Source organism: Tiliqua scincoides, chromosome 4 (assembly GCF_035046505.1).
Source record: "Tiliqua scincoides isolate rTilSci1 chromosome 4, rTilSci1.hap2, whole genome shotgun sequence".
Classification (NCBI taxonomy): Eukaryota; Metazoa; Chordata; class Lepidosauria; order Squamata; family Scincidae; genus Tiliqua; species Tiliqua scincoides.
The window spans coordinates 27,536,501-27,552,394 of record NC_089824.1 but is presented as its reverse complement, the minus strand read 5'-3'; the positions used below and the strand labels follow the sequence as shown (position 1 = coordinate 27,552,394).

Sequence of the window (15,894 nt, the reverse complement as noted above, 5' to 3'; positions counted from 1 at the left end):
TTCACACAAGAATGTACCTTGCATCAACTCCTCCCCCCCCCCTTAGCTGGGGGCATTCACCTTCTTTACCAGGATGACATTTAGGTTCCAATTTATTTTCCTATAGGCATTTGTCAGTATTTCATTCTTAATTGGAGCGTGATATTGAAATTTCAGTTTTTACTGTTGTTTAGAGTTTTTGAAATTACAGATTGTTCTAAGATTTTATTATATCATTTTTAATTGTCTGATTTGCAAGCTGCCTTGGAAACCTTGTGATTAGAGGTGTGTGTTTCAAGTGAGTAAGATAGGATTACAGCCTAATACTTACTGAACACAGTGGGCTTACTTCTGAGTAAAATAATACCAATTTCAAACTTATTATTGAGAGGTAAGATAATAAATAAATAATAAGCAGCTTATACTTGATTCACACACATGCAAATAGATTTTGGTTAGCTTTGGTCAGCAGCCAAAGGCACCATTTCCTGAAAAAGCTGAGCCTAAATGCCCAGCAGTCTTATAATTCATACTGAAAAATGTATCTTGAAAAGCAGCATTGTCTCCTGTATTGCAGAGGGATTTTTAGTGGTCCTTCAGAAATATTGCTGCAGTAATTGTTGAAGAAAGAGAATTTTTAAATCTCAGAGATTCCACAAGAGGGGAAAAATATAGGCTGAACATCAAAAAGAATGGTCAGGACTGAGCTTGTTATATATAATTTCCCAGGGAAGAAAATGAATTGTCCCTTTGCTCAAGTTAGATTTGACAAGACGTTAGAAAGGGCAGGAAACAATCTTTCCACTGGCAAGGAAACAGCCAAGCAGACTTCCTTTTCTAATAACTAATCCTATTATCACAAGTGATTTTGTCACCCAAAGGACACAAAAGGCAACCATCAGGATTAGCCATGAGACAATGATGCGGGCCTAGTTATATTAATTTTTGAAAATTAACGACTGGAAACCCTCCTAGGAGTTTTAAAGGCTTTTGCATGAAAGGTAACTGGTGTATGAGAGAGCCCCTTTCCTCAAAAGAGTGGGGCTTAAACCATTTAATTATTGAACACAGAAATGTGCCAGTGACTCTTTAACTGGTAAAAAGGTGAGAAACAATTCTTGTTACATGGGATTATTTGTGCTTGATTTGAAGGTCTGGAATTTGAAAAATAATACGTATATGCATCCTATCCTATATGAGAATGTGAGGCCAGGTGTCCAGCAATGTCTTCTGATTCCCTTTATGGTAAGACATTTAAAAATAGGTGCCCAAATCCAAATCAATAAATTAAACTCAGCTGCCTTCCATAATCCCAGGTTCTTCCTTCTTATTCTTATATGCTGTTTTCCTTTGTCTCTCCTGGCCAAATTAGATGTGATTACAGGAGATCCATTACTGGAACACGAATGCTTTTATGAAAAGCCTTAGAAAACTGCTGGCAGGGGGTGGGCTTAACTTTTTCCACTTTGCCCTTTCCTAATCTGAATTGCCGCCACCCCCCAGGTTCTATTTGCCCCTTCAAGCAAAATATTCAGGTACCTGTATGTGTATTTGATTGCATGAAGACTGACTCTTGGGAGAGAGGGTGATTTGGATTTGGGAAAAGCACAGGATAAAGGGTTAAATGCAATTGTCCTCAGTTGAGTAGCTCTTCTTTCAATTTGGGGTGGCAGTGGCTGCATTTTGTCTTTTAAAAGGCAATCCAGCTATGGATCCTATACATTCAGGCTGCAATCCTATATAGACACTTAAATGGGAGTAAGGCCCACTGATGGTGCTTACTCAGAAGTAAGCTACAAACTGCTTCTGACTAGACATGCATAGAATTGCACTGTTGACAACCCAATCCTACCTCCCACTAGCTCAGGGGTGGCCAACCTTTCAATTTTAGGGTTCCTGGACCTTTAATCTATGAGATGACAAGCTGCACCAGCTAAAATTCCCTCTTCTATGCAATTGTTAAAGATCCAGGACTCCTAAAGTTGAAATGTTGGCCATGGTATACTAGTTCATAGCATGCAGCCCTGCTGATAGAGCACATACTGCATGCTATGGGGTGTGTGCATGTGATCAGATGTCCCAAGGGGGCTAAGTAAAAGTATTTACCTCTCCATGTGGCAACTGCCCTCCAGTGGGTCTCCTTGGACCTACACCAGCTATTTGGCTGGTGTAAGCCCAATAAGACTTGGGGCACAATCCTAACCAGGTCTACTCAGAAATAAGTCCTATTTTGTCCAATGGGGCTTACTCACAAAGTGTGGTTAGGCTTGCAGCCTCAGAGGGCTGTTTAGAGTGTAGAATGGGAGACAGAATCTTTGCATTAGTGGCTACTGTTGAGATCCTCCTCTCCTGTCCCCTCCTGCAACCTACTTCCTGCTCCAAACTGCCCTGGTCCAGCCCTCACTGCTGACCTTCCTGCTCTGAGAGGCAATTGCAAATCACAGTTTTGTGCACAGGGGCCTCCAGGCATTTGCACTGGCAGCCCTGATGTGCATGACAGTGCCACAGCTTTTGTGTTGGGACTTAGCAGTGATGGATCATGAGATCTGCCACTGTAAGCCCCAGGTAAGATTAATTAGGCTGTTACACACCTGTCTTTAGCCTCCTCCCAATACTTTCTGGAACTATTCCTGTCACATTTCTTTAACTCTAGAACTAGGTGGAGGCCATCAAATTAAACTGACTTATTTCAAGAACAAGATAATTGCTTTTTATATGAAAATCCACGGGGTTGGTTTGTTTTTAGTTTTTTTTAATTATTGTAAATTGTTTTTTAATGTATTTTTAAGGTGTTTGTAAGCCACCTTGTGTGCCCGCTGGGCAAAAAGGCGGGGTATAAATTGATAAAATAAGAATAAATAAATAAGCTGGCTAAGACTAGCAGGTGTCAAGTCTGTGTGATAACATAAACCAGTCTCCTTAAAGGGATTTCCTTCTCCCCATTCTCTTCTTTCAAATTTCTGCCTTATAACGATTGCATGTCTTCACACAAACCAGTACTATAAAAAAAAGCATAATATACAAACAGTTTCAGTTCATCTTTGTGGAGTTCTGTGTGGCCCTTTGGATCTATATGGCCTTTTCTCAGATTGAACCTTTTGATGTTGCTGGCTGTTCTGCAGCTTGACCTGCACAGTGTTCATTTTTTTTCTCCTTTTCCAGTCCCACTCCTGTCCTAGAACCTGGGGTTCCCCATCCTCTTCCCTTTCTAGAACAAGTTGAAGGTACCAACTGTTGCATCAAAACAGAGGAACTTCAGGAACCATGAGAATATGGAAGAACCTATCAAGCACTTCGACCCTCTGAATCAAGTATGCAGTATTATGCATGCACCCTCTGTTTCAGCAGCTGCAATCACTCTGACTGTCCGGTACGTCTGGTAGCACAGGCAGCAAAATCCTTCTGAAGACTAACTCAGGTGTCCATAAAAAGCATGTGGTCCTGGTCTCTGTGCATGATACAGCAGATTGATATGGCAGTCCCTGAGTTCACCTGTGCAGTGGGCCCAGTTTGTGCAAAGGCTCAGGGCTGATACTCTCAAAAATAATAGTGGTGAATGAATGTGTGAGTACATAAGAACATAAGAACAGCCCCACTGGATCAGGCCATAGGCCCATCTAGTCCAGCTTCCTGTATCTCACAGCGGCCCACCAAATGCCCCAAGGAGCACACCAGATAACAAGAGACCTGCATCCTAGTGCCCTCCCTTGCATCTGGCATTCTGACATAGCCCATTTCTAAAATCAGGAGGTTGCACACACACATCATGGCTTGTACCCCGTAATGGATTTTTCCTCCAGAAACTTGTCCAATCCCCTTTTAAAGGCGTCTAGGCCAGTCGCCATCACCACATCCTGTGGCAAAGAGTTCCACAGACCAACCACAAGCTGAGTAAAGAAATATTTTCTTTTGTCTGTTCTAACTCTCCCAACACTCAATTTTAGTGGATGTCCCCTGGTTCTGGTGTTATGTGAGAGTGTAAAGAGCATCTCCCTATCCACTCTGTCTGTCCCCTGCATAATTTTGTATGTCTCAATCATGTCCCCCCTCAGGCATCTCTTTTCTAGGCTGAAGAGACCCAAACGCCATAGCCTTTCCTCATAAGGAAGGTGCCCCAGCCCCGTAATCATCTTAGTTGCTCTCTTTTGCACCTTTTCCATTTCCACTCTGTCTTTTTTGAGATGCGGCGTCTAGAACTGGACACAATACTCCAGGTGTGGCCTTACCATCGATTTGTACAATGGCATTATAATATTAGCTGTTCTGTTCTCAATACCAAAGATGCATACCAAAAGTAGAAGATGCACAGTGTTGCTGTTTCGTTATTACAGATGTATGCTTCCTTAAATCTTCCACATCCCTGTAATAAACAAATTCCTCTACAATTGCCAGTAATGAAAGAAGACCTTCTGTTTCATTGAAATCATACAATCAGCATCTCAAAGGTGGAAGAGCTGGCATTGGTCAGTTTCGCACATGCCTGACCCAAATTCTGGTTAAAGAAAAAATAATAGTAAAGCCTCCATGAACACAGATGGCATCCATATGGAGGAGTCCGGCTTCTCCTGATTCTCTTAAGGTCTACATTTTTGCATGTTTTTGGCTGTCTCTCCCCAAGAGCATTTCAGTTCTGTTGGCACTTTATATAGCAGAATTAATAATGACATTCTCCTGGCACGCTTCCAGTTGTGTAAGTTTATGGAGTAATTTTGTAATAGATCTGAGAGAGTTTAGGGGGGAAAAAAATTACCAGCAGGTGAACAAGCTGTCCACCTCACTCTGCTAAAATTAAAAAAAAAACCCAAAAACAACAACCCACATCTCCAGCTTAGTGAGCTTGGAAAGACTCTCACCCCCAAGATTTCTTTGAGAACGAGGCTATTTGAAAGAGGCAGGTCAACAAAGCTGCTCTCTCCCACTTCCAGCTGCGAAAATCATACCCGTGGTTCCCATTCTGAACTCCATCTATTTATAAATCAAATCAAATGACTGAGCTGCCTTTGCCCTCTCCTGTACAGCTGCATAGTCCCGCCCCAGTTCCCTGCCATCTGAAGAAATGATTTAATGGATGTATCCAAAGAATCAGTCATTTCCTCCAAGTGCCCTCCCGCATCCAGCTGCAGTTTTCTGCCCCATCTCTTTACAAGCTATGATGAATAAATTAAACTCATCACCCCCCACTCTCCTTTTTTCCAGCCAGCTGTAAGTCCACACCTCTCCTTGCCTCTCTGCCCTGCAGTTTTAAGCTCCAGTTCATAGGGATGATCCAAGGGAAGCCTGGATCTCTCACCATGCACGTTCTTTTCATACTTGGTTGTGCTTCTCTACTTCTGTGGACTCCAGAAGTCAACAAAAGTATGATATCCTACAACAGAGCAAATGCATTATGCCATTGTGTAATCCAGAACATCATTGGCATCCTTCAGTCTCAGGAGACTATGGTATCACGCTCTGAAAAGTGGTTCTGGAACAGTGCCTAGTGTGGCTGAAGAGGCCAAGTCGGGAGTGACAATCCCTTCCACACTGGGAGCAAATGTAGTCTGTCCCTGGTGTGTCTCCCTGGCTGTGGGCCTTCTTTCTTTGCCTCTTTGCCTCTGTCTGTTGGCCAAGTGTCTCTTCAAACTGGGAAAGGCCATGCTGCACAGCCTGCCTCCAAGCGGGCTGCTCAGAGGCCAGGGTTTCCCACCTGTTGAGGTTCATTCCTAAGGCCTTCAGATCCCTCTTGCAGATGTCCTTGTATCGCAGCTGTGGTCTACCTGTAGGGCGCTTTCCCTGCACGAGTTCTCCATAGAGGAGATCCTTTGGGATCCATCCATCGCCCATTCTCACGACATGACCAAGCCAGTGCAGGTGCGTCTGTTTCAGCAGTGCATACATGCTAGGAATTCCAGCTCGTTCCAGGACTGTGTTGTTTGGAACTTTGTCCTGCCAGGTGATACCAAGGATGCGTCGGAGGCAGACCATGTGCAAAGTGTTCAGTTTCCTCTCCTGTTGTGAGTGAAGAATCCATGACTCGCTGCAGTACAGAAGTGTACTCAAGATGCAGGCTCTGTAGACCTGGATCTTGGTATGTTCCGTCAGCTTCTTGTTGGACCAGACTCTCTTTGTGAGTCTGGAAAACGTGGTAGCTGCTTTACCGATGCGCTTGTTTAGCTCGGTATCGAGAGAAAGAGTGTCGGAGATCATTGAGCCAAGGTACACAAAGTCATGGACAATCTCCAGTTCATGCGCAGAGATTGTAATGCAGGGGGGTGAGTTCACATCCTGAACCATGACCTGTGTTTTCTTCAGGCTGATCGGCAGTCCAAAATCTTGGCAGGCCTTGCTAAAATGATCCATGAGCTGCTGGAGATCTTTGGCAGAGTGGGTAGTGACAGCTGCATCGTCGGCAAAGAGGAAGTCATGCAGACATTTCAGCTGGACTCTGCTCTCAGTCTCGAGAGGTTGAAGGGCTTTCCGTCTGATCGGGTCCTGATCGAGATAGATGCCTTCTGTTGCAGTTCCAAAGGCATGCTTCAGCAGGACAGTGAAGAAAATCTCAAACAAGGTTGGAGCAAGAACACAGCCCTGCTTCACTCTGCTTTGGATGTCAAAGGGGTCTGATGTGGAGCCATTGAAGACAACAGTGCCCTTCATGTCCTTGTGGAAAGACCTGATGCTGCTGAGGAGCCTGGGTGGACATCCAATCTTGGGGAGAATCTTGAAGAGGCCATCCCTGCTGACCAGGTTGAAAACCTTCATGAGATCTATGCAGGCTATAAAGAGTGACTGTCATTGTTCCCTGCATTTCTCCTGCAGCTGTCTAAGGGAGAATACCATATCACTGGTGGACCTTTTGGCTCGGAATCAGCACTGCGATTCTGTATAGACATTCTCTGCAAGTACCTGGAGCCTCTTTAGTGCAACTCGGGCAAACAACTTTCCTACAACGCTAAGGAGAGAGATGCCATGGTAGTTGTTGCAGTTACCCCTGTCGCCTTTGTTCTTGTACAGCGTGATGATGTTTGTATCCCTCATGTCTTGAGGTACTCCACCTTCTCTCCAGCAGAGAAAGAGGATTTCATGCAGCTCAGTGGCGATGATCTCTTTGCAGCACTTTAGGACCTCAGCAGGGATGCTGTCTTTTCCAGATGCCTTGCCAAGGGCAAGGGAGTCCAGGGCCAAGTGAATTTCTTCTAGGGTTGGTTCACTGTCAGGCTCCTCCAAAACAGGCAGGCACTCAATGTTGTTCAGCGCTTCTTCGGTAACTACGTTTTCTCTGGAATACAGCTCAGAGTAGTGCTGCACCCAGTGTTCCATCTGCTGCACCTGGTGCTGGATGACCTCGCCTGTGGCAGACTTCAGAGGGGCAATTCTTTTCTGTGTTGGACCTAGGGCCTGCTTGATACCATCATACATCCCCATCATACATCCAGTACAATGTGAACGAAACATACGCAAGTCTCCTTTATTATCAACTTTGCACTCACAAGCCTCCTTTATTCGTAACTTGAAGCCAGACTCTGTTTTTTTTCCAGGGAAGAAACCTCAGGCCTGGTTCATAGATTTATATCACTTGATTGCTTGCTTCTCAGCAGCTAATAACCCAATCCTATGAGCCATTTAGAGCATCAGAACTCCTTTTCTGTCACCATAAGTGGCATAGCAGTGTCGTAAATTGCACATCGCTGTCACATACTGTGGGACCACTGGTGCAAAACATTCAGACGTTCCATGTCAGAACCACACAGACACCACACTGAAGCAGGTAGTTTGGCAACTTGGGCAGTTTTTGGGTGGTTTGGGGGAGGTTCGGGGTGGGGAGGGGAAGGACTGGGGGCAGTCTGGGGCTGGAAGGGGTGGATCCCAGCAGTAGCTTGTGTTGGGATGCTATCCCCTTTTCACAGTCCTACATGCCCCCCGCCTCTCCTCAGACTTGTGCCAGAAAAAGAGTTGCTGTAGGTATAAGGAGACTCATAGGTGATTAGGCTGCCTACCAGGAGCCTTGTTGGCCATCTAGTTGCCCCCCCCCCCATAGCATACACTGTGCACTCTATTGGCATGGCAGCATGCTATGGATTGGTGGGGAGAGGACTGGACCATATGAACTGCATCTGTTGAAAACTCTGCATTTGAGATAACATTGACTGGTAGGCAAAGTCTGTGTGCAATGGCTCATTTACATATGAAAGTCATCCCATGCTGCTGCTGTCAAAATGATCATGTGTATGTAAATCAATCTTCAGTGCAAGTATACATGCCAGCCTCACAGGACTCTACAGAAACCCTACCCCAAGCCAGAGGCTGACACAACATCGGTCATGAATATTATTGTGTCTATCTGCTGCCTCCTCCTCTGTGCTGCAGAGTATAACCACTCTTCCATAGCAAGACAGATTGGAGATGGGGGAAGGACTTGCAATACTGTGTTAACTAAATCCCTGTGCAGTGATGCAGCAGCACCAGTGCAGCTTCCACTGCATTCCACTGCATCCCACTGGGGATTTTCAGCTGCTATAGTTCTTCTCAGGGTAAGGGGACATTTGTCCCCTTTACCTTAGGGTAAGACCCAGCAGCTACTATGGGGCAACTTGAACCTTTACCAGCTCAACTGCTAGTGCAAGCCTGCATTGCTTCATTCTGGTTGATCAGGCTGGGAAAGGGCTTGGGATTCAGTTTGCACTGCCACCACAGTTCCCATCTGCCTCCTGGGCCTGATCCACCCTCCTCCCCACCCCTATCGCAACCCTGTTCTTGCATTCACCCAAGAGTCTTCTTCGAGAACAGACACTGGAAATCCAACTCAAGAAATACTTGCAACAAACTGTAATTGCCTGCAGCGGGAAGACCAGTGGTGTAGCATTTGCCTCTGTTTTGCTCCCACTGGTGGGAATGGCTCTAAAGGGGAGCAGCTGCTTGTAAGCGGCCGTGAAGCTCTCTGCAAAATCTAGCTCTAGCTACATCACTGGAGATTACCCTTGTTTATTGCAGCATGAGGAGATTTTTACTTCTTTTCATAAACAATTTTTCTTCCTGCACCTCTGAGGGTAGTAGTGACTGTGCCAGCATGGTAGTATTCCTGATGGCTAGTTATTGCCAGTCTACTCCCAAGAATGCTCTGGGAAATGACCTTGGGTCATGTAAAAGATGTGACCTCACATGCTTGATAGTGAAAAAAATAACAAAGAAGGAGACTGACAGGCACTGGGTGTTGAGGATGGTACTGGAGCAGTGGTTCCCAAACTTTGTCCTCCATAGTAGAGGACACATTACTCAATGTTGTGCCACAAAACATTCTGGATAGACTCTGGAGGCTGCTTCTGGCTTGCGCCAGGTCCACGATTCACTCCACTGGCCTCTGCAGGTCCCACAATGCTTGCAAAAGCAACCCAGAAGTAAACTGGAAGCTGTGGGTACAAACAGGAAGTCACTTCTGGTTGCTGCCACAAGGCATTCTGAGGCCCGTGGAGACGAATCAAGTGGGTTGTGGACCTAGCGTGACCCAAAAGTGGCCTCTGGAGGCTCCCAGGAACGCTTTGTGGCATGACATTGAACACTGGGTCATGACCCACCACATATGCTGTATTAGCGGCTACCTTCAGAGGTGCGTCGAGAAAAATTCCATCACGGAAAATTCGAGAAAAATTCCAACACGGGCAACAGCTGGCCCCAGTGCATGCCGCGCCTGGCCAACCAGCTGACTTGCATGTTGGGCCCCAGCCACAGCTGGGATCCAAAACAGCCTGCCGCTGCCCTCGTGTGTGCCCAAAAGACAGTGGAGTGGCCACAGATCAAAACTTGGACTGGGTTAACACCGCCTCCTGTGGGGTATAAAGAGGAAAGATTATTGCAAAGCATCCGCCATGTGGTGGCCCTCGATTGGACTCAAACCTGGGAAAAGCAGCACCCTGCAGGATATAAATAGGAGAGAATATCGTGACTCCAGCTGCTCGCGTGTCCGCTCCCCTGATGCCCATCGCGCAGTGTCCTCGTCCTCAGAACCTGCAAATGTAGTGCTTATAGGCTGTTGAGCGCCAACGGCCGATATGCTGAATGTCACCCTCCGGCAAACCCAAGGTGGCTGCTGTGGATGCTGCACCAATGTGCAGGGAATGCAGGCCAAACTCCTTGGGCTGCAGCCCCAGGGCCAGCAGTGCTTGTGAAAAAACTGCCCTAAACTGGAACAACGTCAGTGGGGAGCCGACATCGTGCTGGAACAGGGCCCCTACCCTTGACCAGGACCCTGGCAGGTATTCCTGCAAAGCCCGTACCGGGCATAGTGGCAAGCCCACTGCCTCCCGAAGGAGCACCTCATGGCCCAACTTGGTTCCCATCAACTATGTCAGAAGCCTTTTGTTTCCCTGTGATTAATAGGAGAATAGAGTTCCCAGAAGTCAACAAACGTTCTCTATGTACAAAGTGCAATTCTCAAATTCCACTTGAAGTTCAACTGATGTCCAAAATAATTAGCAAAATTTCAATGTGATGGCTGTCTAACCTCTCTATTAAGCATGAACATTCACTTGGTTTGGGTTCAACAAACTGCAATAGATGTGTTAGGGCCCAATCCTATACCTTTGCAGCACCGGCACTGAGCTCCAGCACAAGTACTGGGTGTTGCAAACGTGCCGTAAGGCAGCACTCAGAGAGCACCCCGAGAGTTTGCGGCACCTGGAGAGGAGGGACCACTTGCGCTGAACTAATGCCAGCCAGTGCTGAGCCTCAGCACTGCTCAGAAGGCTGGCCAAGACTCCAGCAGCATTGGCCAGCAGTAAGGAGTATCCAGGTGGCCTGTGGGAGCTGGATGCTACCAGAAATAGTATTCTGGTAGAGTGAGTTCCTTTATGGCAGTTGCAAAAGGCAATGCCATTTTGTGCAAGTGGGATCCCGCCACAAGTAGTGAGTGGTCAATGATCTCTGGCTCTAGTTAGTGCAGGGATAGGGAAGGTGGTGACGGTGGGCAGAATCAGGTGGGCAAGAGTAACAATTCTTCCCTTATCTGGAAGAGACCATTAGGACTACCCCCTCAGGATGTAGTGGATGTTCTGGTGCTGTGTCTATGTTGGTGAGTGGGCGGGTGGGGTGGGGGTTTAATAGTATTGGGCTGTTAATGTTTGACTTCATACAAACTTTATAGAAACATAATGATGGGAATTGGTTTCAGAATGCAGCAAATTCCTTTTCCTGCCCCAGCCAATCTCTTTAGAGCAGGGAATGACCAACTTCATCTGGCTCCTGTTGGCTTGACTAGATTTGCTGCCAGTTTCTCTTATAATGAAAAGAGAACAAGTCTGTGCATTTCCTTGTTGCTACTGTTGATAATCTTTTATTATTATTATTGTTTTGTTTTATGATAAATTGATTAATGGTGAACTGCTTTGGATATTTTAACAGGAAAACAGGGATTTACATTTGTTACAAAGTATTTAAAAATCAGTATCCTCTGATTTCAATATCCACCAATTTCAGTATCCACTGTGGGTTCTGGAATGGAATGTTAGAATCTGATATTCTTAAACAACTTAAGTGAAATGCTATAAAAAAAAGGCAGGACTGACTGACTGGCAGTGGTGTTCCTGCCAATGTATGAAATATGTTAAAATATGATCTGGACAAAATGGAATTAATGAAGGTATTAAATATACATGACAGTGAATTCTGAGTTAATTGCAAAAAAAGAAAAACAAAACCCCAAACAAAACACCCTGCACCAAATATGCTGTGCTAGATGTATTAAATTCAGTTATCAACTTCTGCATTTGGGATTGGCAGAGAGTAGTATACTATAGTTGACTGGCAGAGCTGGACATGATACCTGCCACACCATTCCTCTAACCCAAGGGTCTCCAAACCCTGGCCTGGGGGCCAGATGCAGCCTGCGGAGAGCCTCTATCCGGCCCGTGGCCAGCCTCTGATCCCCTGAGAGCTTCTGGCCCAGTTGACTAAACACAACCAGAGTTGTGCTTGGGGAATGGGGGTCCATTTAAGTGTGTGCTTTATTTCTTGGGCTGTGTTAGTGCTTGAAGAAATCCTGGACATTTGAGCCCATTCATTCATTCATTCCAAGATCTATCTTCAATGCATTTCTTTAAATTTTAAATTTAATTTTTTAGCTGGCCCTCGACACTGTGCCAGATATTTGATGCGGCCCTTTGGCCGAAAAGTTTAGAGACCCCTACTCTAACCCAATGATGTCAGCTTTTCAGTTCATAGATTGTTTTGCAAGGGTTGCCCTGAATTTTGTAAATAAATAAGAATCTATTTCAGACTTTGAAATTTATAGTTTGGAAGGCTTGGAAATTTTGAATGTGTGGGTGTTATTCCTTTTTTGTCCATCTGGTGGCAGCAAAGCCTACAGATACAGGGTGGGAGACCAAGATGCCTCTTTAACCCCTTCCCATTGTTTGATGCCAGAAGGCTGTGCTGACCCAGAACAGAGGCATGGAAGAAGCAACAGCCAGAGATGAAGTGGAGAAGACTTTCAAGAGCTAGAGATAATGAAACTATCTCTATAGAAAAAGATATAGAGATATATCTCTATATAGAAAAAAAAGCAGAAGTTCCCAGTTGCAAGCTGCTTAGTCCACAAACCAGCTTAGTCAGCACAATTGGATTGAAATCAGTTGGCTGAGATCTTAAGCTCCACTGAAAGCGACTGAAGGCAGGTTCAAAGAAACTGATAAATGAATGAGATTCACTGTATGAATTTTGAGCAACCCAACTTCTTAAGCCACTTTAGTATTCAGGTGGTGCCAACTTGCCTCAAATGGAAAGGTTGATACACGCATTCTAAAATATTGTGCCCATGTTTCTGCTCGCTTAAGCCTTTTTGCAGTTGGCTTAAACTAACTTGAATCCAAGCATTTTGACTAAACTGATTTGTGGGCAATCATCCTGCAGAACAAACCCTTTTGTGTTCTACTCAGACACATGAATTAACTTGAACTGCCCCTTTAAGTGGAACTCAGTCTGCAGACTACCCCCTCCTTCTCTCTTCTTGACCTTGTTCAGGGGTGTCAAACATAAGGTCCACTGGCCAGATGCAGCCCCTGGAAGCATTCTCTGCTCCTCTTTACAATTGGGTTCTCCCAGAATAATAATTGGACTGTCTTGTATCTTGAAATCATGAACAAGAGTTGCACACTTTCTCTTCTGTCATTCACAGCTAATGAGTGTGATGATAAAGCTAATGATAAAGTGCTTATTTCTGGCCATCATCTGCTTAATGATGTCACTTCCTGCTTAATGATGTCACTTCTGGCCTTCAGCAAGCGCTGTAAATGCTATTCGGTCTGCTGCAGGCTTGTGCTAAAAGCTCTGCTAAAGAGCATAGAACCCTGTTAATAAAATCAGTTCCATTATCTAAGCGTATACATAACCAATACAGACGTTTCTTCTGTAATCAAAGTTAAATAAACGACCCATCCTTGAAGTTATTTGTCTGAAGCATAAAGGCTACTGATGCTGCACAGCCTCATGAAGCAGAATTTTGTGTTGGGGCTATGCCACATGTATCCTGCTTAATTACACTTAACCTAGCTTATAGTGCAAGGTTGGTAGTTGATAGATAACATATGAACATACGACAGTGCCAGTCACCAAGGTCTACTGATTCCAATATTGTCTGCTCTGTTGAGTGCAAGTAGTATACCAACAAAAGACTTCAGTTGTAAAGTAAGTAGTATAGATTTTAAACTATTCACTAAACATTAAACTATTTGCTATTCACCAAAATCTGGGCAAAAAACAAAAAATCTTTAAAGCCACCTACATGCATACGATGATGGTACCTGGGGAGCCTCTCTGGTGCGTTCCATAGTGGCCTGAATAGTGAAAGCTGTTTTGTACACCTAACGTTCTCACTTCACATGGATGTGGGAACCAGAATAGGATCTCATCCATGGAATGTAGTGAGTGATGATGTTGATGAAGGCACTTCCTAAGCCACGATGGGCCAGGGTCCAAACTAGCTACTCGGAGGACGATGAAACACAAAGTAAGCACATTATTATCATGATACATCTGTTCACTGCAAGTAGTTGCTTATGTCTGCACTGTCTGCACATACAGTCAATATGCCTTGGACATTTTTACTTGCAGAAAAGAGAAAATTTTATTTAATGCTGTAACGTTTTGGACACAAGCACAGTGACCTTGGTAAGTTCATGTGTTTTCTTTTTTGGACAAATGTTGGTTGCTTTGGGTACCTCTTTGGTGGAAAGGCACTTTTAATAAAATGTATATTTTTAATATTATATGTATACATGTGTGTATATATAATATGTATATTATCTACGTAACACACTCAATGGGAAACAATACTGGGATTTGTATGTAATATTTATCTGGCTGCTCGTGTTTTCAGCCTCTGTATACTTAGCTTGGGGCTTCAGTATGAAGGGAGAGGATTTGAAGCATCGGTGAAGATTTAGTTCTTAAAACAAACCCATTGCTTGTTAAATCAGTCTGCTTCCTTAGGGACCCAGCTACTAGTCTGTCTTCTCAAAGAATGTATTAGCAGCAGATGTTTTCTCAGTAGTATTATGGAAAATATTTTTGCTGTACAAACAGACACACTTCTTTGGATCTGATACAGTTTGCTTTGCTGTGTTTATGGGTATGGTCTCTATCCACAAAAGCCTCGATAACCCACAGAAGACAATGCTGTTGCTGTCAGTTGCTTAATGGAAACCTGACTCCAGGCTTGTGGTCGCATTACTGCACCGAGAGAACCGCTGAGTTCTCTATCTTCTGATACATTGTCTACACAAACTGGACTATCTGAAAAGAGAAGCCAGGGAACAAACACCAGAGTGTCGGATGATCCACACAAATGCCTTTTCCCCAAGCACTGTTTTTGCCCTGTGCTTCATACAAACATGTGGTTTACAACCTTCAGTCTCGAAAGACTATGGTATAAGTCTACAGCACCTGGTATTCCCAGGCGGTCTCCCATCCAAGTACTAACCAGGCCTGACCCTGCTTAGCTTCCAAGATCAGATGAGATCAGGCATGTGCAGGGTAACAGTTGCTGTCATACAAACATAGGATGCTGCTTTATTCTGGGTAGGATTATTGGCCCATCTGGTCAGGTATTAGCTACTCTGACCTTAACTCTCAAGCAGGGGTCTTTGCCATCTGCTTGACTGGAGAAGCTGCGACTGAAACATGGAACTTCCTGCACATGGAATATGTGTTCGGCTACTGAGCTGAGGCCCCCTTCCCAGTCTTATTTGTGCAGATATCAAGGCTACCAGAGCATCCTTTATTACAGCATCTGTTTTTACGATGCATGGAAAACAAATCAAATGGGCCCATTCAGCCTGACTTAAACATGACGTGCAATGAATGGGAACAAATGGGGTTCATTTTCTGAAGCCCAGTCATGATAAACACTGGAGCACTGTGGGTGCATGCATGATTGCATCCAAAAATAAGAACATAAGAACAGCCCCACTGGATCAGGCCATAGGCCCATCTAGTCCAGCTTCCTGTATCTCACAGCGGCCCACCAAATGCCCCAGGGAGCACACCAGATAACAAGAGACCTACAAGGCTTCCTGGGAATTGTAGTTAAGAACATAAGAACAGCCCCACTGGATCAGGCCATAGGCCCATCTAGTCCAGCTTCCTGTATCTCACAGCGGCCCACCAAATGCCCCAGGGAGCACACCAGATATGACCTCCAGTTGCAGTACAACGTGATCCAGTCTAGAATTCTATCCCCTTACGTTTCTTCTTCATTGTGTGTAGTGTATACAGTGGCTGTAAGGCCCATTTCTCATGTTACACAAGCAGCATGGGAGCCACTGCAGTGTGTGGATCATCAGAATGATATGAGAAACCCCAGGCCTGTGGGCAGAGTCCATACTAGAGTCCTCCCCTTTTCAGCTAGTTCTGTTTCTAGGAGAGGTGCAAAGCTGCCATTGGGAGAAC

The 15,894-nt window shown here is 45.0% G+C and overlaps 1 pseudogene; it reads right to left on the bottom strand.

Annotated features, from left to right (window-relative positions):
- Positions 1-14,877: 14,877 nt before the first annotated feature.
- On the bottom strand, positions 14,878-14,994 carry LOC136650469 (5S ribosomal RNA; annotated as a pseudogene).
- Between the last annotated feature and the right edge of the window lie 900 nt (positions 14,995-15,894).